Below are 24721 nucleotides of genomic sequence, written 5' to 3' on the forward strand. Positions count from 1 at the left end.
ATATATGATACGAGGATACATACAGACGGACAGTGAGATGGAGGGTTCACCAAAGATGGGGGAAGAGAGTATCGAAAGCGGAGATTGATGCAGTTTTGCCATTGACAGGTAATGACGAAAGTAATTGGAACAAGAATAGAAGATATAATGGACGATATTACGATTAAAAATCCTATCATAACATAAATACTCGGTACAGAAACAGCAATGAAAAAGGAAAAATAAGATTAAAGTATGGAAAAAACTAGTTTGAAAAAGGGAGTGCTGCTGTAACACAATCTTAGGATTGTAATACTATAATGATTGCGCGAGAGTATATTTGATACGATCATTCATCGGATGAGATTACTTTTAAAAAATAACCATGGACGGAATCCTTTAATTGGAGGAGACAGATGAGTGGACGAGACTGCGAGGGAAGTAACCAGGGAGGGAAGTGGTGAGGTGTAGGAGCGAAAGAGGAGACTTAGAGTCAGGACGAAATACGGAGCAGGGATGGTGGGCGGGCAGCCATCTTAACACGACCATAAATCCAGGACTATGGAAGCTCCGGGGGTGAGATAAGGGTGTACGGGATGGGGGAAAAGCCAAGAAGAAGGAAGGTTGGTCCCGAGGGGGATGAGACGGGCACCAACGACCCAGCCACTGGCAGTCCAAGGGGAGCGAGGGGTATGGGGGAGGCGTTCGCGGTTACATCTTGGAAGGGTGCAGCCGGAGTGGGAGGAAGGCTCGGGATTTATAAGGAGCGAAGAGTGAGAGGGCTGTGAGTGGACTGCGGGGCCGACCTGAAGGCAATGCGAGAGATGAAACTGTTCGGGCGGATGTGGAGGTGCCTCGACTGCGAAGGCGTAATCTGCCACCGTAATGGGAATTTGTCCCCACAGATAGATTTTTGGGATCTCGATCCAAAGTCGATACTGACGTTTAGTGATTTCAAGCACTGGAGCTACAACGAGAATCGCGTATTCCTTGACTATCACCCACCAAGGCTCCCGCTCAATCTAAATTATAAAATTCACGGTTTTTTCCAGGTTTTCACGGTCTAAATGTCTTTAAATTCACGGTTTTTTAGATGAACCATTTTAGGCAGAAATATTGACTTCTTAACAATCATCGGCCGCACGTTAACTACAAATTTAACAAACGCGACAGACGCCGTAAATGCAAACGCAGCAATGAAAGTGCTATCTCTCCTGACGTCACATATCGTTTGCAAAATTCAGCTCCGGCTAAAGGTTGTGAGTCGGAAAATAGAGGGACCAGGGTGTCAGGGAGTTATGAAGTGTCTGAATTTTCGCAAGTGCCAATAAAGTTTGGTTACCAGTCTTCTGGCTTTGGTACAGGCTTAAGGTCAATGTGTCATCATGGCACACAGACCAATAATTGCGCTTCTAAATATACGTGTCCAGATAAATCCGTCTACGCGTGACTGATCTTGAAATATGATCGAAATATCCATACTTCTTTTAATCTGTTAATCGTAGTTCTGCGATCGTAAACTCAAGACTGAGATATTTTTAAGGCTTTATGACGAAATTCACTTTTTCCAGGTTTTTTCACGGTATCCATGGCTTATTCACGGTTTAAGGTTTTCAAGGTTGAGTGGGAACCCTGCCCACCGAAAAATTTCACACCTAAAAGTTTTACATTAAACAATATTATCTATCTTTGGAAAAAAGGATTATGGGAATATTGAATAAAAGGATAACGGACACAGCAGCAAGGACATCGCGGAGAATCACGTAAGCGAAGGAAACGTTTATGAATAGAAAAGAGCATATGAGAGGACCGTTATCAAAGATTTTAAAGAAAAGGCTAGTGAAGATGTTACATGGAGTGTCGCGCTTTAAGGTGGGAAAATGTGGGTAAGATGGCAGGAGGAAGAGACACTAGAGGCGTTCGAGATGGGGGCGTTAAGAAGAATAGAGAAAGGCAAAGAAGACGGAGAGGATAAGGAACGATGAAGTGCTAGACATGGTAGTGTTATGTAGAAGGGTGTTAGGTAAGCTAGGGAGGGGAATGAAGAAAATAGGATTTATAGGTAGAATGAAAGAGATAACGCCTATTTTTAAACGAGAGGAAGTCCAAATTGGAAGGGGAAACAGATCGGGATATTCATATTATGCCCATGTAAAACTTACCTTAACCGGTAAAACACTTTCATGATAATAATAGGATAAACAAGGGCCAACTAAAATGCGACACAGGTATTATGAAAGAAACAAGTGCAATATTTCTTTCAACTGAGATGTATACTGCACTTATAGCACCAAGGGAAACTGAAACGTCAAAGCTCTATCTTCTCATAGGAATTTCCTGGCTCCGAAACACTTAATGCCTTGTTAAACTTAGCAACACAGCCTATTATCTCACAGACATCAAACTACGTCATGCGTCGCACAAGCCCAAACATTCATCTTCTAAGGATGAACCTCCAAAAGTCTGCGTTGATTAAGCTATCGTTGCTATTACGGCATATCCTTCAAATTAATTCTTCCGAATAAAAATGACATACTTTCGACCCCCTTCGTAAAAATACGTACACCAGAATATATTTTTAATTGTAAAAACGGAAGAACAAATTATAACAACGTTGGAAGACTAATGAAGGTTAGGTAATGCACAAGATTTCCCAAAGTTGGTGTTTTAAAACTTAAACCCACTCGAATATTTATGTGATTGAGGCACAAAAATTCAAAACGGGCGAGTAGAGCAGGTTCAAAAAAGAGTTGTAAACCACGATACAATTAACAAAAAATGGTAATTTCCACACTAAAATGAGTAGTTCAACTACCGATCATGGTTTTAACACTATATGTCGTTTTCAAGGAGAGTATAACTATTGAGAGTAACGTGTAGGATGTCGAAACCATCCTCGGTAGTGCAGTTATAGATTAAAGTATGGATTACCATTTGTTGTTTGTACTCCATCGTGGATATATCGCATTTCCTCATGAACACTCTATCAGGTAAATAAAAACAGACAAAATATTTTAGGAAAGCTTGTTTCTTGATTCCATAAATAGTAATGATTTTGGAAAATACAAAAATTCTAAACGGGGAAAAATAATTATCAAAACGCGATGACGGCAGACGAGAAAAAAGGGCCAACTTACGAGGGATCGAGGATAAAAATTACACCCGAAACTGGCATCGGTCGTCCCACCCACACCAAAATCCTCAATTTGTATCTCTTTCACGCAGAATTTCAGACTCGGGAAATTAATTTAAGGCCACCGCAAGTTTTAATTGATAGCTTTTTCCCCGTGAATGTACCGCACGTTAACTAAGCCTGATAAGCTCTGATGGTACCTACCCTCATTTCCACCAGTCGGGATTGTATCGCGTATAATCCCCCATCTAGAGTTTTCTAGCTCGGGCGCAGTGTGATTTGGCAGACAAGGACTCGATTAATCTCGCGGCGCAACACATAAGGCGAGATCCAATTTCCCCGCAGGGATGACCGTAAACCATTCCGTTGGATAAATCAAAAACATTTTCCGCGGGGCCGCGCCACAAAGCACGGGGAACAGCCCAATTAAGGGCGAGACGGGCCCCGAGATGAGTAATCCAATTTTAAGCCGCATCCATCTGACACGGCGCCCACATAAATTTAGGAAACAGCAAGGATCCAATCAAAGGTTTCGGGATCGAAAGGTAATGGACGGGATGAGAGAGATGGGTGGGCACGGTGAGGAGCGAAAAAATCGCACCCTGCTGCGGAAAACGCGACCGGCAACCTGCTTGACCTTATCGAAATCTGTTCGATACAAAACGGATCATTTGTGAATCAAAATAATATCAAACGGTAATGCCTAAACAGACACAAATATGTTAAGCAAAAAATTGGATTAAGAAGAAACTGTGACATTCATGAAGAATCTTCTGACAGTGACATTCATGAAGAATTCATGAAGAAGAAGAGTTTTTTTCCCGTGGGAGACTTCAATGAATTCTTCTCGGGTTTCCCACCGGGTTAGGATCAATCTATCATATTGTAGACCCTTAAGACGTTGGGAAAGTCTTTCAACGAAACATCGGTCTACGACATTCAGGCCCTAACCCCGTTGGCAACCCTAGGAGAATTCATAAGTAAGCAACATTCAGGTTGTAGATTGTTTTCTGAGACACAAAATTACGCGTATATGAACATGATAATATCTGGCTGATTAAATGCAACATTATTAGAAACTTAAACACTAGGGTTTACGGACATTCACAATTACTTACCGCCGGTGGATAACTTTTATTAGTTCATGATGGAGATAGGTGGACGGCGTTAAAAAAGGGACACATTACGAAAATGGAAAAGTTTAAATTTGAAATGGAAACATGAGCTCACAAAAAGGCAGGCATATAAAAAACAAATAACACCATAAAATCAACTATTATTTACACAATAACGAAACTTGGCGAATTAGAATACTCTTGAACAACATAAAATGAAGGAATAAACTTTAAACGGGAGACTACTCGCCGATGCGGTGACCTACATAAGGAATAAATGGCCTCCGATGGCAAATAGCATTAAGGAACGCATTAAGCTCCATTCTGATCCAGACCTACGTTTACCTGGTTGCAAACGCATGATATATAACTAGAGGATAACACCAGTCATTAATAACAATAATTTTGGCACTAATAGAGGACATGCCAAATAAAAGCAAAAATTCGTTAGCCAGATTAGTGTACAATTGATATCAGGGATATCACGTACAAAAATCGTTATTTAGAACTGCTAAAGGTTGATCATTTAAATTCAACACCCACACCTCAACTTCGAGCAATTTATCGGGTAATCCACCGTTAAATAAGGGATTAAATGGGAATAGAATAAGCCTTAACATTAGAGGGCCTCAACTCTCCGCCCGTATAACTATATTTATGTTGACAAATAGCTTATCTCCCTCATAGAATCCAAAATTCTAATCAACATAAACTAAATTTTCCCTTGCTGGCCTTTGGTAATGTTTGAACTCCAAACCATTTAAATGAAACAGAAAAAGCAGATGCTGACTTTACAGATACGTTTACACGGCTTCCACACGAATGAACGCTAAAGGACCTCACGGCAGCTACTCGAAAGTCACTCAAAGACGGTCCGATGAGATTAAACACGTGTGAGCTACAAATAAGGCCAAGTCCCTGCTGTGTAGGGCGCAGCCTTTGGGAAGAAGGTAGCCGAAAGGTAAGAAAAAGAAAATGGAATATAGACCGTAAGGACAGCATAAAGACCCAAAGCTTCCCGGCATTTCGATGGACGCTTTTAACGCCAAAATGAGCAGTCGTCCCGTCGGATCCTGTACTATGAAACACAATCGGTGCAAACAGTGTGTGTTTTGAGGCATTAGCTGTGGAAAGTCTAGCATTTGAATTAAATCAACTGACATTTTCACAATACGTTTAATAACACGACCTGTTTCAATGCCTATCGTATAATTACTAGGTGACAATAATTTTAAACAACTTATCTAAATACCCAACAGCAAGTAGGGGAAGACACAGGAGTGGAAAAGACAAGAATGAGTTTCGCCCCCGAACTTTCCACTATCGACAGTATCCTATTAAAATACTTATTTTGAGTAATATTGACCTGAAGGTGGTGCGAAATGTATTGAAACCGGCAAAATTAATGTACTGAAAGTTGGTAGATTTTTAAGGAAAATAACCAGCCATTTTTTTAACAATAAACAAACAGTGGAGAGGCACAATAGCGACCTGACCCACCGCCACCTCCAGTCGAAGCAAGGGAAAGGCCTTTAGGTTGATGAAGGTTGTTGCTTCTAACATCGTCCGGGCGGAAAGGACCTGGCAACACTCCGCAGATATATCTGCGCTCTCTCCCACATCTTCGTTCTAAAGGCCTACCAGCCTGTTCAACGATAACCTTCCTCAGTTCCCCGGCCTCCGCCATATCTCTTCCTCGTCAGAGCACGCGTCCCCCTCCAGCCTCAACCCATTCCTTCCCCGAACACCTCAACACTTTATCAAGGTGTTTCATCGCACTCTCCCGAGTGGTCTAACTGATAGAGTGTCACCTCCTCCCAACGCCAACCGTCCGTCCCATCTTCAACATTCCGGCTCCTTCGCGTCGTCATTATCCGCAATTCTACCTCACAACGTCTTCTTATTCGATAGTTGGCCCCTTGTCACTCTGAAACACACTTCTAAGTCCCTCGAGTAGTCAGAGTAAATACAAACTCCGTAAAGACGATGGCAATATCACCCAACTTGCTTTAAGGCACCAAGGCAATGGAAAGAAGTTCTTCGATGACAGAGATAATACAGCCTTGAGAGCAAAAAATGTTCAAAATAGTTCAATTTTTTCCGCACAAATACCGATTAGATTCAACTGCATGCACATCTTACGAGGTCCTATAACTAATCAAAATATTTTTCGCACATTTGGGCCAAATTTATCGCAATTTTCTTCGGTCCGCAAACCAAATGTGGAATACCTTTATGAGGATAAAAATATCAATTATTTATGCGGCTGAGGGTTGTTTACTCGTAACTAATCGCAACGATAAGTTAGATAATATTTTATCAAGTACTCAGACACGGAATTTCCATTTGAAATTATCTTGAATTAAACTGCCATAAATAGCATTCATTCAAAAGGAGCTGTTTTCAGTGATTAAAAAACGACAACTTTCGGTTACATATAATTCACATCCATTATGTGTGAATACTTTACAACCCAAGTCGCAAAAGAATTATGCGTTGCACTTATATCACATTCTATTAGAAACTTCACATTACATACATTCACGATTCGGACACTGCGAAGATTGTAGGTACAATTCTTGATGCCTAAGCTCCCTTCCATTCTCTCTGAAAAGTGAAGTTCCAAAAGCATTGACCTCATAAAGCAGAGACAAAGAAGATTTAATGAACGGAGCAGTATTAGTAGAAACATACTCAGATTCTTTTACTTTTGAAGCGAAAACAAAAACGGCGAAGGCAAATAAACCACCCAAAACAATATTTAATTCATTTGTTGAAAAATGTTTTCCTTTCTAACCAAAAAAGATGGCTATTGTTGAAATCGGCGGGAAAATAATGATAATATGTCAACATATGAGAGGCAGAAAGTTCGAATCAATGATGCGCGGTATATCCATTTATTGTTTTCAACATATCCCTGGCCCTGTAATTCACATGACATGTCAGAGGTTTCCAACCACATACATACCATACCATTTTGGTATATCTTTTGTAAGTTTTTTGTAATAAGTTTTTTGAAATGTTACCCTTGGTTTATTGGGAAAACCTAAAATAAATAAACATATAAAATACCATGTGGCAAATTAAAGAATGAAATAAAAACACTTAACAAAAAATATGTTAATAAAACTAGAGACTATTAAATAAAAAGAATACATTAACACCTACTTCCGATAATTATTTTATACACAACTACCATGGCATCCAATTTCAGGCGGCAGTTCCCACGGTCAGACCCTCGTGGTAACGGGGCGGGTATTCATGACCGACGAAGCCCTTGCATCATCTTACGCTTCCCACTGATTTATTGTTCCGAAGCCACTCTATGCGCAGGTATTATTTTTTTCCTGCGCGCGTTGGGGTTCCCAACGTAAGATACCGTCTCCGAAACAGCAATTCGTGTCACGTGTCACGAGCGAGCAAGCTTTCACTCGGCAGGGCTGAGAGGATCCTCGCGAAAACAATTTGACAGGGATAGCGCGGCGGGCGGCCCTCGCTGTAAATTCAATTGTCGCGAATGACAGACGAGGCTGCTTGGGCGACAAGCGGTATGATCTATACCCGTGTCAATCCTTCGTGTTCCCTGAGCGATGTCCGTGTCAAATCTTACGGAGGAGCAGTATAAAGCCGACAGCGCGAAAAATAACGACGACTGACCTGTTACGGTTATCAAAGCGGATCATGAAGGATGAAAGGATCTAGAGCTGTGGAAGTAAATCCCGGCTTGATACGCGAACCCTTTTTAACGACGGTGAAACATATAGTATCGCCATGTATGCGCCACTGAGACAATCTCTTAGTCACTGTAAAGCTCTAGCCAATCGTCAGCTGCACTAACAACTACAAAATACCACTCAACCCGCCGACACTTCTCACTACATGCACTACGCAGTGTAGCTCAACCCAAGTAAAGTCTATTGAAATTGACATTCTGCATGGCACTCTTCGATAGAAATCCTTCGGTCACTCACAATCAGACAAAGCGTTCCTGATAGGCCCTGACAAAAGATAATGCCATAATTTTGCTATATGAATATCACCATTAGAGATTTTTTAAAAATTTAAAACACATTTACATGAAATTTATATAAAACATTAATAATAATATAGATCTCATTTTATTTACAAACCTTTTAATGCATTTCAATAGAACTATTTTTAATGCAGACTTTTGAGAAAGGAAAAAGAATATTCATACTTTGTTTAACGGCGTAATTTGCCACTGATGTCACATTCTGCAATCGAGAAAATACGGATAACCGAAGCTGTGGGATCTTTTTGGAGACATCACATTATATTTCTAACATTTTTTTAATTATAATAAATAATTTCAAGCATGGTCACTAATATTTCAAATTGAAATAAATTAAAATTAATTCCCTTAATTCTCGAAGGATGCATTTTCTTTGGAGCAAACGATGCCTCTCGACTCTCCTTATTCTTTTAGAAGGAAGGGACAACTTTTCGCGCTACGGCTGCCTTTACTCCACAACCCCGTCCCCACCTCCCCCGCTACCTACGTCCGTTTCCTCATTCAGAAATTTCTCAGAAGAAACTTGACACAACTTCGTTTCTAATGGGAGAACTTAAATTAAAACGTCAATTGAGATGACGTACGCCTAACTTGACAGTGAAACAAGAACCGGATTCCTCTCCATGACCTATGAATGAAATTGACAAGATGGCAAAATTATACCGGTGTCACTCTCTTTAAGGTAGTCGTCAGGCAGCCACGGTATTTCATTCGCTTAAATGGACCAGATGAGTGACAGCCTCGTTGAGGAAATTAGATAGAGGTAGCCCACTCACAACGAAGTGTCAGAGAGTAATAATGTGCTACTTGAGTTCTCCCCAATTTTCCATAATTTTCATAAAAACTAGGCTAAATAAATGTAGTTTTGGAAAAATTTTCCAGATAAATATCTACGTATAAAAAAATGAATCAAATGATGTGAAGCCCGAACTATTAAGTACAGATTACAATAAAATATGATAATAAAGAAATTCAAAAGAATAACATATAAATTGAATTGTGGTATAAGGAAAAACGACGCAGAGAAATTTCACAACGGTAAAAATACGCAATATACAATTTGCAACATATTATTAGAAAACTTCAGATAACAACCAGCCACAACAGGATATTTTATTCCTCAGCCAAACTTAGATATTGTATCAACATGAATTTCAATCTAAAATAATAGATAATCTGCTATCAAAATATATCACTCAATTCCTAATTTGTTATGTTTAAAGGCAAAGAGATATACGAGGAGAATAAAACATTGGACCAACATAGCTAGGCCACCATCACATGAAAAGGTAAATATAGATAAATACACACTTCAGAAATATCAACGAGGAAGAAAATTCTGGAGTTTATTTCGAATTTCGAAGATGATATACGATATTGATAGACATGATGCATTTAAAAACAAGGTAAAAAGAAGAAAGGAAATTTTCACTAGTTTATCAAGAAAATATACATAGTATATTCAAATTCTTCGCATCGTACATAATATAAAAATTAAATTCAAATATTTAATCAAATTATTAACAGAAACTGTATGGGGTTTTAAAAGAGAAGATAGCACATCAATTGTTACCTAACCTTGATAATGGGTGGACGTTAATCTCAATCGGAAATTCTAGCAAATACATTAAAAACCCACATCGTGTGACGGGGGAAAGAAATAAGATTTCCCCACGCAACATGAGGAATTGGTGAAAATAGATGGTTACGGAGCTAAGGGAGGAAATCCGCATGCTTACCGTCAAGTATGGAAAGAGTTGAGTATCGCACGTGATCCAATAACAACGGCGTGGGGTAGCCCCTACATCCTTCAGGGCCAACCCTTACTTCTCACCCTCTTCCTATATAGAGGGCAGTCTTTTTTTTCACTATCGTTCTCTCTTGTTTCAACCCCAGTTTTTCGTCCCACCAACGCATATGCCACCCCTGACCCCACTCCGCATTTCCCCTCCCATACCCCCTCCATCCTCCAACCATACTCAAGAACAACTCTCGGCTCCCGCACTTTTGGAAAACACCGCGTCAAATTTTAATTAAAAGCAAACTCGCGCCAATCATTTGATCCCTGGCAGAAGATCCGGAATCCCATCGCCTGCCCTATCTCACTCGCTTCCACGCACACGGGGAGGGGGGCGCAAAGGCTCAAGGGAAGCGAGGGAGGGAGGAAAAAGCGGGAACGAGCAAACCCGAGGCAACCCAGCGACGGACCAGCGGCGGCGACCCTCACATCTTCAGCGTCCCCAACCCGTATGTATACCTATCCCGAATCCCTCCTTCCCTGCACTCTCTCTCTCTCGCTCGTGGTTTAATACGGCCCGTGGTTGATTCCCAGGGTCGTCCGAACGAAGGGAATTACAAAAGGGGGACAGGGTGAGGAGGACGAGGGTGGGTGGCCCATAGCATCCATCCCCCTCAGTAGACACCGGGGGTCTTCTTTGGCACCGAAAGCGGCCCAATGCTGCCCACATGCCGCTCGTATCTTCTGCCTTGTGAAGCGGATTACTTGTTTCGCTTTTCAGGTGGGGGGACCAATGCTAAGATCCCTGGGACGGTCATGCCAATTTATGAAAATTATTTTACGCATCAGCTACCCACGACATAGTTCAAGGGTTGACGCTGGTTGATGAACAAGACAACCCCTTTGAAACCAAATTTCCAATAGGATGGTGCTGCCTATACCATACTAATGGTTAATAATTTCCGATTAGAAAAAAAATCATCCGCCGAAACAAAAGCAACACTCTTGCAAGCGACTACATATGAAGCTGTATTTACTACAGCACCTTCACTAAAGCTACCAAAAAAACAGGACCAGAGATAATCTTCCTTCGTCTAAATGGGTCGATGCTAACCACATTCCGCAAAACACCAAGGAGTAGTTCACAAATGAAAAAAGGATATTTTTTTAAATAAGGACATCAAACATCTTGGACTCAAAATAGATTAATGAAGATAAAAGTTAAATTTTGATATAAAATAATCTAAGAACCACACGATAATGTAAGCACCCATACATTACGAATTAATGTTACGGTAAATGGGCGATTTCAAGCCAGATAAAATATCTAATATTGCGATTATAAAACCTTAACTTGGATATTAAAGGATCTAAAAGTCACATAGCAGTGTATGACTCTGCATTAAAAAGTTCATCAAAGGGAACTATGCAGTTCCCGAATTTTATAATACGACTCACTACTACAACAAATTTGCACTAAAACTAAAATGTAATTTTATAATACAATAAATAAATTAAAAACACGTACAATAATCGGTAATAATAAATTATACTATGGTCCATTAAAATAATCATCGGATTAATTTCACCAGCATGAAAAAAAGTAGCCACAGAACCATACAACCCGATCCCTCTATTCCTTTGGCATATCATACACGATCTCACCCATATTCCAATCTCCTTCCATCGCAAATCTGTGATCTGTAGTTTCACATGAATAGGCACAGGCATACCGATGCGACTAAAAATATCTCAGGCGATCCTTGCCGTCAACAGTATGAAATGTAGCAATCATTCCGCAGCACAAGAAGAAATAAGTATGTCACTCTACAGCCACGGTCTTCCCGAGGTGGGAATCAAGCTTAAATAAAATAATAAATAAAATTGATGGAATGAAGTCGAGTCGGCGATATCTATTACTATACTCCTTGATATTTTTTTGGAAGATAAAAATGCAGATTTTTCATGCTAGCGTCCAATATCTGCTTACGTCCAAATTCAAGCAGGTCTCAGCAGAGAAAACAATTCTTTCACTGTACCAATTGAATTGCACTTCCACGATACCAGTAGGAAGTGGGCCTATCTATTATTAGGGAAGACCAAAGGCTTAGTCTAACTGTAAATCATATAGCAAGTCTAAATTTAGGATATATGAAGATAGGATATTTCAAATCCAGTAATAATTTAAGACCAGGTCTAAATATTAATCCTGGTCTAAAGTTTAGCCCAGGACTCAATCTTGAAAGGGCTTATAATTTAGCCTGGGTCTAATATTATATCTGTTATAACAAAGGCTGAGTTCGAATTTCGGGCATTTTTTTGCGAAATTTTATTAACTTTGAGGCAATGTATTTTTTTTAATAACCAATGAAAAACGTTTAATGTCAAAACATGCACTAATGTATTGATAAACAACGTGCAAAATTTCAACTTCAATACTAAAACAAAAAATTGATAATTTTTCCAGTTTTTTTCGGATTCAGCCCCCTCTGCTACGGCTTGAAAATCAGAAAAGTATGGCTCCTCTACTTTCAAGCTCTATTTCCATTGTAAATTCAAAATAAAAACTCATAAACAATATCCATTACACTAAGATATCAGTGCCGTGTATAATAATAAAGAATGATAGAAAAACACATCGCCGACACTTTTACGTGAGCTCTCCATGAGTAGGTACTATACCCCATTAAAATGGATAAGCGTGAATTCTACGGCGGGCCGCGGCGTAATGCTTCAACGTGGGCGATGAGAAATGGGATACAAATCCAATTAGAGCAAGGAAGGCCCGCGAGGGTGAAAACGGAGGGCGAAGAAGCACAATAGCACTCGAGCCGCTGAGCTAAGAAATGCGCTAACAAAGCGTAAAGCGTTTAGTATCCTCAAGGTCTAACGGATGCTAAGCGAACCGTGCTCTAGTAACGCCCCCAATGAGTTTTAATCCATTCTTCCTCTCGAAAATTACAGACAAACTCGGAACTGAAAATAAAAACCACTTAAAACAAGAAACTTTGTCAATCTTGAACGAAAAGACGTCATTAAACAAGAATCCTACTTATCACAAGATGATAGCTTAAAATCTACCAGTTGCTGATGAGAGCAAATGTTCGTGAAATTACCAAAACATAATAAGGAATTGGGCCAAGGAAAATTTGTCGCTGCGAAGTACAACGGTTCCCTAAATAAATCTTAAAATAATCGCTATTATGTTCAGCGAAGGAGAAATAAGAGCTTTGTACATATTTATGTGTAATAGCATTGAGGGCTAACAGGCTGACAAGATAGCATTTATGATTTCAAATACAACATTAACCCAACTGAATTTTAAGAATAAGTGACCACATTCAGACCTCGGACATCTCCACTTCAATATGCTAAACGAAAAGTACCAACCCCTATTCTACTGCTTCCTATTAACACACAAAACCGGGCTACAAACTAACTACTTACAGAGCAATACAAATTGTACGATCGACCAAACCCAGGGAAGCTGCGAGTGTAGATGAATGAGCCCTATCTGCTAAGATAGTTGAAGGAACATTTTCTCTCCCTCAGTACAATAAACTAAAGTTCCATAATTTCAATTTTAATGTCTTTGGGAATATTTGGCGACTCACTTATGACTTATAAAGCGTAACATAAATTTGAGAAAAATAACTCATCCACCTAATTTGTTTTTAAATATGACATATACCACACCGAATATCTACATACAAATATAAACAGTCGAAAGAAGAGCACTTGTGCCAAAAAGGAGTAAATGCAAGGAGTAAATGTCACAAAAATGTTCACGAAAGACGCAATGGAATAATGAAGACAATCCTACTTTTAAAATAGCAATGAATCAGCCGGATGGAAGAGGTTACAATTACTCCCCACGGCTGAAAAACAATTAATAGTGACGACGGACGTAAGATAAATTCTGGCGAGAAAAAAAAGAAAGAGGGTAAATGGCGAAATAAGGAAGACCGACTGGAGAGTAAATAAAACTCTTCCACACCATCCGGGCGAAATAAAAAGAAAAGAGCGCATTAAAACAACCCCTCGCGGCCCAATCCGGCTCACACACACACACACACACTTATATACATATAACATTATTGAAACCATTACGGCCGACCCTCTCCTCCATTAATACTACCTCACACCGCCATCAAAACGATTGCCGATCGATAGGGCCGGGCCCCGAGGGGCAGAAGCGCAATATGTATCCCGATGCTATCCCCCTCCACACCCAACCCTCTAAAACAGCACATTCCCCCTTAACCTTTGCGCAGACGACGAGCGGGGGGAAGGATTCGCACGCGGAGGAAAAGATTTCGCGCGGGTGTAGACGGATCATGCACCTTCACGAGCACCACAAAAAAAACAGACACGCATCAAAGCGAAACGGCGAGTCGCGAACGCTTAAACAAAGAGTGTATGTATGGGCAGTCATTGGGTTGTATGGAAAAAATAGACCAAAACAATACCCGCCAATTAAATCATCTTTAGCATCACTGCTATGCGAAGAAAGCCGAACCAATTCAGTTAAGATAGACATAGAGCGATTCTCCCCTAAACCCTAAATCGGACTTCAATTCAATCTCTTCTATCTATTAATTCTATTATTTTCCTCCACTCCCCCCGTTATCTAACATCCTTCCCTCTAATACGGTTTTTAGCACCCCCTCCAAACTCGGTACTGTCTCCTTCTAAATCCTCCGCCTCTTATTTAACTATTTTCATGTCCTTCACAGTTTTAATCCTCCGTCCATTTCACCTTCTTCAGTCTCCTCCACATGCACATTCCGAGGGCCTCCAGTATTTTTATCGCCGAAAGAAGAAAAAAGTTCAGGTTAGGAAAGGAAAGTTATTTGGCTTTTGGTAACAAAGGCTAGTAGTAATGAAGATGGCGAATCATAATGTATAAGACGTATTTCCACAATTGATATTGATAGATAATACTACGTCAATAAAAAAACTATATAGGCTCACAAGTATGAGTATCACCGTTGCAAAAATCTGAAATCAACCTCAATGCAGTACCCACCGCCACTACTAACATATCTCCTGCAGAGCATGAAATGTTTGAATTATGCTATTTAAACTTAACAGAATTAAATCACTCACAAGATACGGTACTTGCAACAGCTAACGGTGAATAGATACGTTTTGCACGGAATAGATAATGAAAACTGAATTCTTTCATTTAAATGTCACGATGAAAACCTATCTGCAAAATTAAACCAAAAGTCATCAATAAATAATTCTACAAGCACCACAAACGATGTGATGCAGCAGATCACATATGCAAATATGTCTCCAACGCGAACACGCATATCACACATTTCGCAAAGTCCATTTGGAGTTCAGATTACCTCAACGACAAAACCTTGAGTCTGGATGGAGTGAAACGCTATTCAATCAGCACCGCACGATGCCAGATTGAATCTCGTTCATTACTTTTGACTGGGTAGAGATAAAATCGTCCCTGGAGAGCTGGATAGCGTGGCAGCTGCAAATTTGCGCTCTACTAGGGACGGAAGGGAGCGCCGATACACGTTGGCTATGCTCAATATATTTAAATAAGGCGCGATAACGCAAGTTGAAGAGGTCAGAACGGGGCAGAGTAAAAAAGAAATAAGCTTCATTAAGGGCACCGAGGAAGAGAGACGAGGACTCCGGATGTCTGGATGGGTGAGCGAATTTGATGATGCTAACACTGGGATAAACAATGGATTGCGAAGATAAGGACGGACGATTTTCCTCAGGTGTATGATAAAGAAGCACTAGTAAGGGGCAGAAAGTTACTGGCAGCTCTAAGAACAGGAGAAAAAATATAAAAACAATAGAGAGAGTAGAGAAGAGGACTTGGGAGGACTTGGGAATATGTTTGGAGAGCGTAGGGCAGAGGGAGGAGGTATGAAACTGCTTGAATGGATAGAGTTAAGAGAAAATGAGGGGAAGAGAATTGGTGGAAAGGCATTGGAGAAGAAAGGGGCTGAAAGTGGGGAATGGAGATTTATAGAGTTGACAGGAAACGGGAAAATGTGGCTCAAACAAAGAAGTACAGTAACCTTCGAAAGGTGGGACACACAAGGCTTGGATAACGGGAAGGGAGAAGAGACGTAAGCTGAAAAATGGAATCAAAGAGAGGGTAAGAGAAAGAGGGTAAGTGGAAAAGGAAAGAATGCGATCGAGGGAGGTATGCGAGAACGTCTGCGAAAGGGAGGGAAAAATATGCTCGAGGCTCGGGCCGCGTGCGTCATTTTTTTCTCTCTCTTTTTTTTTATTTGCACTTCGGGAATCTCGAGTGGCACATGCGCCCCTGGAATCACGATAGGCCACTCTCGAGCCATTATCAGGTTGCCCCGGCGGACGAGCCGCCATTGTGTACGCAGTTTGCATTCCCGAGGCGGGGCCAAACACGCGACCACGTGAACGACTCGCCCACTCGACTTATCCGATTACGATTGCGATACCTGCCACTCAGATCCGCAAAACATTGCGAGCGCGGAATCAAATTCCTTTACAGTCGCTACCGTGACCCAGCGTTCTTTTCCATCGATAACCATTTTAAAAACCGCAGGCACAAACATCAAAAGTCTTGCGTAGTATGTATTCCTTAAATGAATCACTTGAACGTCGACGACTTAATTATCTGGAACACAATTGATGTATTAGCGACCGATTCTAACAAAAGAAGATAGAATTGTTGTTTTCTATTTTTTTGTTACTCCACCACGAGTGGTAACAATGAAATAAGTAGAAATGGTTGGGACGGAAATGATACCTCCGTACACCAGATTAATTAAAGAATAATGAAGAATTCTTGAGAAACATATATTCCATATTAGCAACGGAAGTAAAGGTGCAAACTTGTTTCGACTACTTCCATATTTATGTCTCGATTCGGGATACTTGGTTTATATCTTATCGCTAAGACGAAATAAATTTTTGAGGCAAAAAACAAATCAAGATTAGGAAATGGACATCTGGAAACACGAGAAAAACTTTCCGCGTAGTGGAGAACTAATGGCATGTATGTCCATCAAGCATCCATTGAAAGTAAGTTGATTGATCGAAGAGATAACTTATTCAAAGTGAAATTTATGAGTGAACAGTAATTCATAGTTTCATACACCAGAAATATTTGCACGATCAAGATCCGCATCATATGATGACAACTCGACGACGCCGCCTTTGAGTTCTCGTCGAGCCTCGTCCTGGAAATCATTTTTTTAAATGAGGGAACGCCGCATGTCAGCAGCGCTAGACAGCCGAACCAAGCCCAACCACTGTCTCCTCCTCACAATAACAGCCTCACTAATCCGAGTAGCAGCAATCACTGAAGAGCCAGGACTTGAAAATAAACGACGACCAAAACGCCACACTGTCAACGCCGAATGAAACGGAGGCGAAGGGGATGAGGAGAAATATGCGAATGAAAATGTTACTAGAATAACGGCATGAGGACTTTTACAGAAGCTGAAAAAAAATGTAGCCCACGGAGTCAAAGAGGGAAACTCTTTCAGATCTCTCCTGCTCCAGTCCCCGAGGACCAGCATCCCCAGCTACATCGACATGCCAACAGACGCCCCCGCCCCCGCTCAATACAACCCCACCACCATTTCGCAACGGCAACCCTTCGACTCAAGAGGGATGAAAAAATAAGCGACGCCGAGAGATGGGGATCGAGGCCCTGTGGAAACAATAAAAGCGAGCAAACAGGTGAAAATACAAAAAAAAAGTAAAAAAAAAGACGACAGGAATGCGAAAGGCAGCGACGTATTTTTTTTCTCTCTCTCCAAGGGGGAAAGTCTCTTCTACCGTACGCGCACCTGTCAATCACCGCGACAAGTCGGGTGGAAGAGGACTCAGTCGGGCTCAATTGTTTAACTTGCAGCGCCGTGAGTGGGCGGGGAATAATGCTCCGTGTACGATGAACTGGAACAAGAAGAGTCATTCCATGAAAATGTACATCGTCTTCGTCCGTCGAACAGTATTACTACGGTTTACTTGCGTGGAACCCAGTCGTTAAAAACATCCAAATAAAAAAAATATGGAAATATGGATGCGTCAAAATTCGAAATTTCCAGGAGAGCCGAAAAATAAATTTGAGATAGAATAAAATAATTTTTATGAGGATTACGGATAAATTACGCAAACAAATCGTGCGCTTGGCAAGGCACAAAAATGAGGCGTGACACACTGGATTCCACAGGTGAGCAAAGACAACTATGGATTAATAAATCACAACGGTTAAGTGCTGAAATTATTTCTTTTACTAAACACGGAACTATTTCCAAAAATACTGACGCAAATTAATTAAACTAGATAAAGCATGAGTACTTCGCACATACATGAGTAGACTTCACTCTTAAACTATTCTACGATGAACCAACTGATTAACAAATAAACTGGTATACGACGGTTACTCCCTGTTGAACGTACTTCAGATGACATAAAGGATATGTGAGACAAACAACCGCCGTGGTTATACAAAATCTCCTAATTTGCGTCCGGTGGATTCATAGGACAAGACTTAAGTCGGGGAAACATATTGGTGTTAACGAAAAAACAACGAATGGATATACCAAAGAATCATCACATATAAGGTCTCTCGATGTGCTACCAGTTATCTAAAAGTGGTAAATACAAAATACGAACGCAAATTTATACGTAGAGATAGGTACTGAGGCAATCTTAACAGCAGTTCCAAAATTGGAATCTGATGAAGCTGGTACGACCTTGACAGGATATGCATTATAACCTTCATAGCAAATGCATTACGGGTAGTAGGTAATTAAGGAATTCTACCGTTAAAGAAAGGTTTACATAGAGCAATTTTTATTTATCATGGTCTGTCTCCTCTACCAAATAGGACTTTCCTCTTCAATTTCAGCCAAGGATGATTCCATACCATTTTTTTCTATCTCTCTTCATCCTCCTACCCCACTGACCAATCATTCTTCCTTTTTAAGAAAGTTTTTCGCATCCCCTCTACGCTACCAAGCAGTATTCTCTCCATCCAAACCCTACGCCACCAATGTATCTAACCTAGAGGTTTTCTTTCCTCGTCCTCCATGTCTAGCACTGTTTCGTCCCTTCTCCTTCCACTCCACTCCACCTCCTCAAACGTTCTTGGATGAATTAACTATATATCGCGAGATTTACTCAGCCGTGTATTGCCTCATAAGGATTGAAATCAATCGAATATCAAGCGCTCCGAGATGCGTTCGTTCTTGGGGAAGTACGGTGTGGCGAGAATGCCGTAGCATTCACCACTTGGGGGGTTGGGGGGGGGGGGAGAAAAAGAAGGACACAGCGTGTATACACCATCCCTTCGCTCCCTCACCCTCGAGCGGGTATCATTTGAAGCGAGGAAGGAGGCGAAGAATGCACACACAGAAGGGTAGTGGGGATGGGCAAAGATCGGAAAGGGTAGGAGGAACGGGGGGCGAGCAGAGGGTTACTGCGCTCGAAGGAACGAAATGGAATGATGCGGGATCGATAAGCAAAGAAACGGAGAGACGAGATTTCTGCGAAAAACCCATCCATTTAATTTCTCAAGGACATTATCGAGAAACTAATGCAAACATTTCAGCACGAGCGAGATGCTATATTGCTGCAACGAGATTATCTACGTCCACGCTTATTCATCTCTTTCAATATTAAAAAAAGACAACATCATATTCCACCGAGAACGACGGGAGAAACGGAAGCAGAGCGACGTTTGATTGAACGGACCAGAGTTTCAATTTAGGAGGAGGTATCTAAAATTATAGCGCGCGACTAACGACAGCAATCCCGCGCTGGGATTGAAACCAAATGGAGGTTTGAATATCGTACACGACGATGAGAATCGAGATACGCACCAATGATTTACAGAAAAAGTAATGCCAAACGGAATTTCATCGGAATCTATATTTCTGGTAAATAAGTTAAATTTAAAAAATCAAGCTTACAAGACATTATTCATTAAAAACGCCCGAATTTATAAAAATTACGATGAGAGGAGGATACGAAATCAAAAGTGAAATTGATCAATCCGAGCATAAGACATAAACATCGACTGTTATGATAGAGGAATACTACCTTTAACATCATAGTTTTGTTTGGATAAATTTTACAGATGGATATGTCCTTAAATTAATTAATTTAATTTCAAATGTTGCCAATACAAACTAAATAATTGTGTCTAAACTCTCCTCGATCTTACATAAATAATGATGTTTTAGTTAATGTACATTCACGGCACACAGATAAGAGGAATACAGAATTTTTAGCAACATGATAGCATCCCAGAGAGTCATGAAACAGTCCCAAATACACATCTACGCGAGATTCAATCGACTGATGGGAACCTTAACATAGCAAGACATTAAGAGGGTCAATAACCGCGCCGAATCTCTGATGAAGCGGTATCCGAGCGCGATCGGCGATAAATAGATTGATGGAGAAGGGGCACTAAGTGGTCGAGGCAAGAGATCTGTCACCGAGAGAAGACAATGCCATCTACCGGGAGAGGGTAGGAACCACTTAAAAGGCCACCTCCGAGACTTCAATCTAACCAAGATGACGGCCTTCTTTCCTCGGCACTCGCTCGAGCCGCGTAAAAATCGGATCGGACCGTGATACGACGACAGAGAAACAAATCAAAATGCGAGGTGACATCGATCCGGTTAAAAAAATTCGACGAAGCAGTGAGGAAACTAAGTTTTGTGCGAAAAATCCAAAGAGGAAAAATCATTTGCCTTGCCAAAAATCCACAGAGGAAAAATCATTCGCCTTTGACGGGATTCGAACCCGGATCCCTCGAGGGATCGAATCCCGGTAAAGGCGAATGATTTTTCCTCTGTGGATTTTTCGCACAATTTGTGCATTGCTGGTGACTCCGTAAAAGTTATCACCGTGGCTAGTCCCGGTATACTTAAATAAAACTAAGAGTTTCTCAAAATAAATTTAACCTATGTAAACCGCAGCGGTAATACATACACGAGGGCGCATTGACTTCGTTGCACATGAGGTAAAATTGAAATGGCAAAAACCTGGTTCACGAGATGAATCTGATGGGTCTCATGGGCTGCCTAGCGTTTGTTTTCTGTTAAGAACCAGAACAGCGTCGGAGGATTTTAGGCAGGAATAATTAACTCCCTCAACAAAGATGCCATTCCTTAAACAAGGTCTCATGGACAAAAAATTACTTATAATTAAACACTGACAATATGACCGTTAACAATCGACGCGATTAACGGCAATACAACAGCAACGTAACATCTTAATCATCGTGGCCGATTGGCTGCCTAAGATTATCTTTTTCTACATATACCTGCGTAGCAACATCCCAAACACGTATTCCTTTATTATTCAATTATTTCTTCTTTAATTTTCTCTCAAAACATATTGCATCCCACTTCCTCGCCTATAAAAATACTTCACAATTTATCGTGAATCTCATACCAAGAATGCTGAGCGATGGAGTTACAGGGTTCGCATCGCCTGCCCGAGGAGCGGGTGGACTCTTAACATTTCATGACAAAAAGACATCCGTCTCCAAGCACCTGAAAGAACGGTGCCGCCTCTTGGCCGAGGAAGCCCTTCCGCCATTGCCCACTCGTTAAAACGCGTGATGGAGGTTTGATGAGGTGCAAGATGGTGGGAGATCTAAAGGCGAGAGAGAGAGAGAGGTCAGACCTTCCCGAACCTCACTTATGGGATTCACTCGGGAAGTATGCCCTTGATCGATGGATCGACTCGATCTCTCGACTCGAATTGATTGACTCCCGGCGGCTGGGGCTTTCTTCTTGTGCTGTCGTTTGGCGAGTCGGAGAAGTAATTTTTTCCACCTCTGCTCCCCTTTCTGAGCGCTGTTGTTTTTCTTTCGTCGTTTTTTTATTCGCTTTCAATAAGCGGGGTCTCCTCCTCCTCCTTCCACGCCACGCTCGGGGTCGTAACTTTTCCCTCGGTTATTCCCTCTCTTTCGCGTCGCATTCGGCAGCTTTAGATATCCACTTTCGCATCACAGTCCTCGTCGATGGTTTCTTTTGCGGTCGCTTTTTGCGATTTTGTCATCTTTAAATTTACCGGGCATATAAAAAAAATAGGTTTGCAGTTCTAGTCGCCTATTTTTTTCCTCCGTTGCATCTACGTTGCATCAAGTGCTCTTTCCCGCATTTGGGTGAGATATTCTGGGCTAACTCGAATGAGAGAGTTATTTCTCTTCTTAATATCTGGCTCTCACTCGATCTCATTCGGTGTATTGCACATCGATTGATTTTCATGATTCTTTTACAATCTGCGGAATGCATTTTTATAGAAATTCACTATGCATGGAAACCATTTAAACCATCTACATTAGCTGGTTAGTTTTATCTGTCAATGACCGAGTGGAATAAAGAAGGATTAAATGTCATGACTCTAGGAAGCGTAATGCAATGTTGAGTTAAACTGCGATCGATTTCCCACTCTCAATAAAAGCTTTTACTACGAGTAATTTCAATAAAATCTTAATTTTACGCAATGACCAGTCTTACTAGGCTTCCTTACGTCATGGGTTCATTATTTCCATAATTATATTTATAATAACACCTAAGTTGAGCTATTAAAATATTGATCCAATATTCATTCGGTTGATATACTTTTAAAATGGCTACAAAGCATTTAAAACCGTTAGGATGCAGACTACATAATACTGAACTTGAGAATATCTATTTGGAATCAAGATTTAAATATTCTTTCAATGCATCAAATTCAAGTTCAGAAAATTGGGGGAAAAGAGGCAGGTTCTTTCACCTATGAATTATGGGCACTATTTTCCAGGGAGTATCCGTGGAACTCGCTCTGTGAAATTGTCCATTCCACTCCGTCGCATATTAGTATATATTTTTGCGCTTTGAAAGACCGATAGCGCCCTGAATTTCTGCTTGCATTCGCTTCAGATTCCTCGGAATAACGTCTCGCCTCAGTGTCATTCATTTGTTTTTCCTAACGCCTCGACCCCTCTTCTATACCGCCCTCATCCCACCCTTCCTGCAAACCATTCCTTCTCCCCCACTCCCCTCCCCTCCTCACCCCACTCTACCCTCTCTCTCTCCTCCATCTCACCTCTCCGTCCACACTTCATTATTTCCCTCACCTGAGCGCCATCTTCTTCCGGTTCATCGACTCCACATAATGGCGACTCATTAAGGACCCCCCAGGAAAACTGTCGGTTATTTGCATCGCGCAATTACCACGCTCTATCCTTCTCGAAGCCCCGAAAAACCATCCCAGCTCGATTTTTTTCGAACTCTTTCATTATTTATTTTTACTTTATTCCATTTTTCGACCCACCCGAACGCTCTTCAAACCCACTCTCTGTGCATATATATACATATTTTTTTTTTAACTCCATCCTGCTTTCGCACTCCACGGTAGCCCTCGGCCAGAAAAAAAAATGCAAATAATAATTTTTGAAAATCACGAGGGTCGGCTTGGGAGGGAATTTTTGCGCGTCGACGTCGCAGTTATACTTGCCTCCTTCACGCCCCATCTCCTCGTCCCCTTTGCCGCAAGTAACACAGTGGCATTCTCCCCTCCTCCCTTCCTGTCCCGCCACGCCTATTCCGTCTCGCCACGATGTCGTTTTTAATCCGGTCCCTCTCCTATCCCGGAGATAATTTTGTTCCCACGGGATGTTTTTCAACCCCCAATTTAGGCTTTCTAGGGAGGGTCCTTCACGGATGCAGTCGTGCGTTGAGTATTATTTTTATGAAACACTGATTAATATAAATCTTAAAAGTATCATTCTTGTGGGTCCTCTGGTTTTAACCCACAGTACTTATTTACCTCCCTCCCTTCCGAGTTAAGATTTTCTTTACCTCTTAGAGAATATTTGATACAGTTCTGCATTTGCACACGCTTATTTCTATAAGAAAATCAATTACACGTCTACATCAGCTCATTCTTTGGAAATTGCCATAGCCAATTGTAAGGAAAAATTATGATAGAAAAATAGAGGCTGTATAATATTTAACGAATGCGTTGAAAGATACCCAGTCGTGACATTTGAGTGTTTCCAAGGCTTTTTAGATGAATATGAAGGAAATGTCACGTATAGTCCGGATATTTACAACTGTTTACCCGCTTTTGTCAAGCGAATCATCAGTAGCTCAAAGAATGCTTTAGTGGTGGATTGAAAAACTAGGACATTGGGAAAGAAATGTTCTTTTCGTGTCCGTTTTATCGTCACTACGCTTTACTTGATCAAGTTCCAAAATTACTTTAAAAAATGAACTCCTGTAAGCATTGAAAAGGTTACACTTAGGACGATAGTAAAGAAATAATCAGTACCTTTCTACATACATTTTTTTCTGCAGTTGGCGAGAAGTGTGTGTAATATTTTGTCTATTGGTGTCCATTTATTTACACGCCCATCCTTACCTCTGCCTCAGGAAATCCCTCCACTTATAAAGTTCTCGAAAATCCTGTCTTTCTACTTAACCACAAAACATGGAACCGCATCCTTTACCTCTCCTTGGGCTTCCCAGTCCTTCAAATTTTCTCTCAAAGGACTCTTTCCAATTCTTCCCCGCAACCGCTCCTTTTCTCATCCTCCCTCGCTTGTTTCTTCCCCCTGTGTTTCACATCTTGGTAAATGAGGGGACTACGAGTAGGACATATCATCTGGTCGATTGATCGATCATGAAAACTTGGTTAATTTATATTATTCTTCCTCTGTAATTTGTGGGCGAAAGTTACAC

This window comes from Ischnura elegans, chromosome 3 (genome assembly GCF_921293095.1).
Source record: "Ischnura elegans chromosome 3, ioIscEleg1.1, whole genome shotgun sequence".
NCBI classification, from domain to species: Eukaryota; Metazoa; Arthropoda; class Insecta; order Odonata; family Coenagrionidae; genus Ischnura; species Ischnura elegans.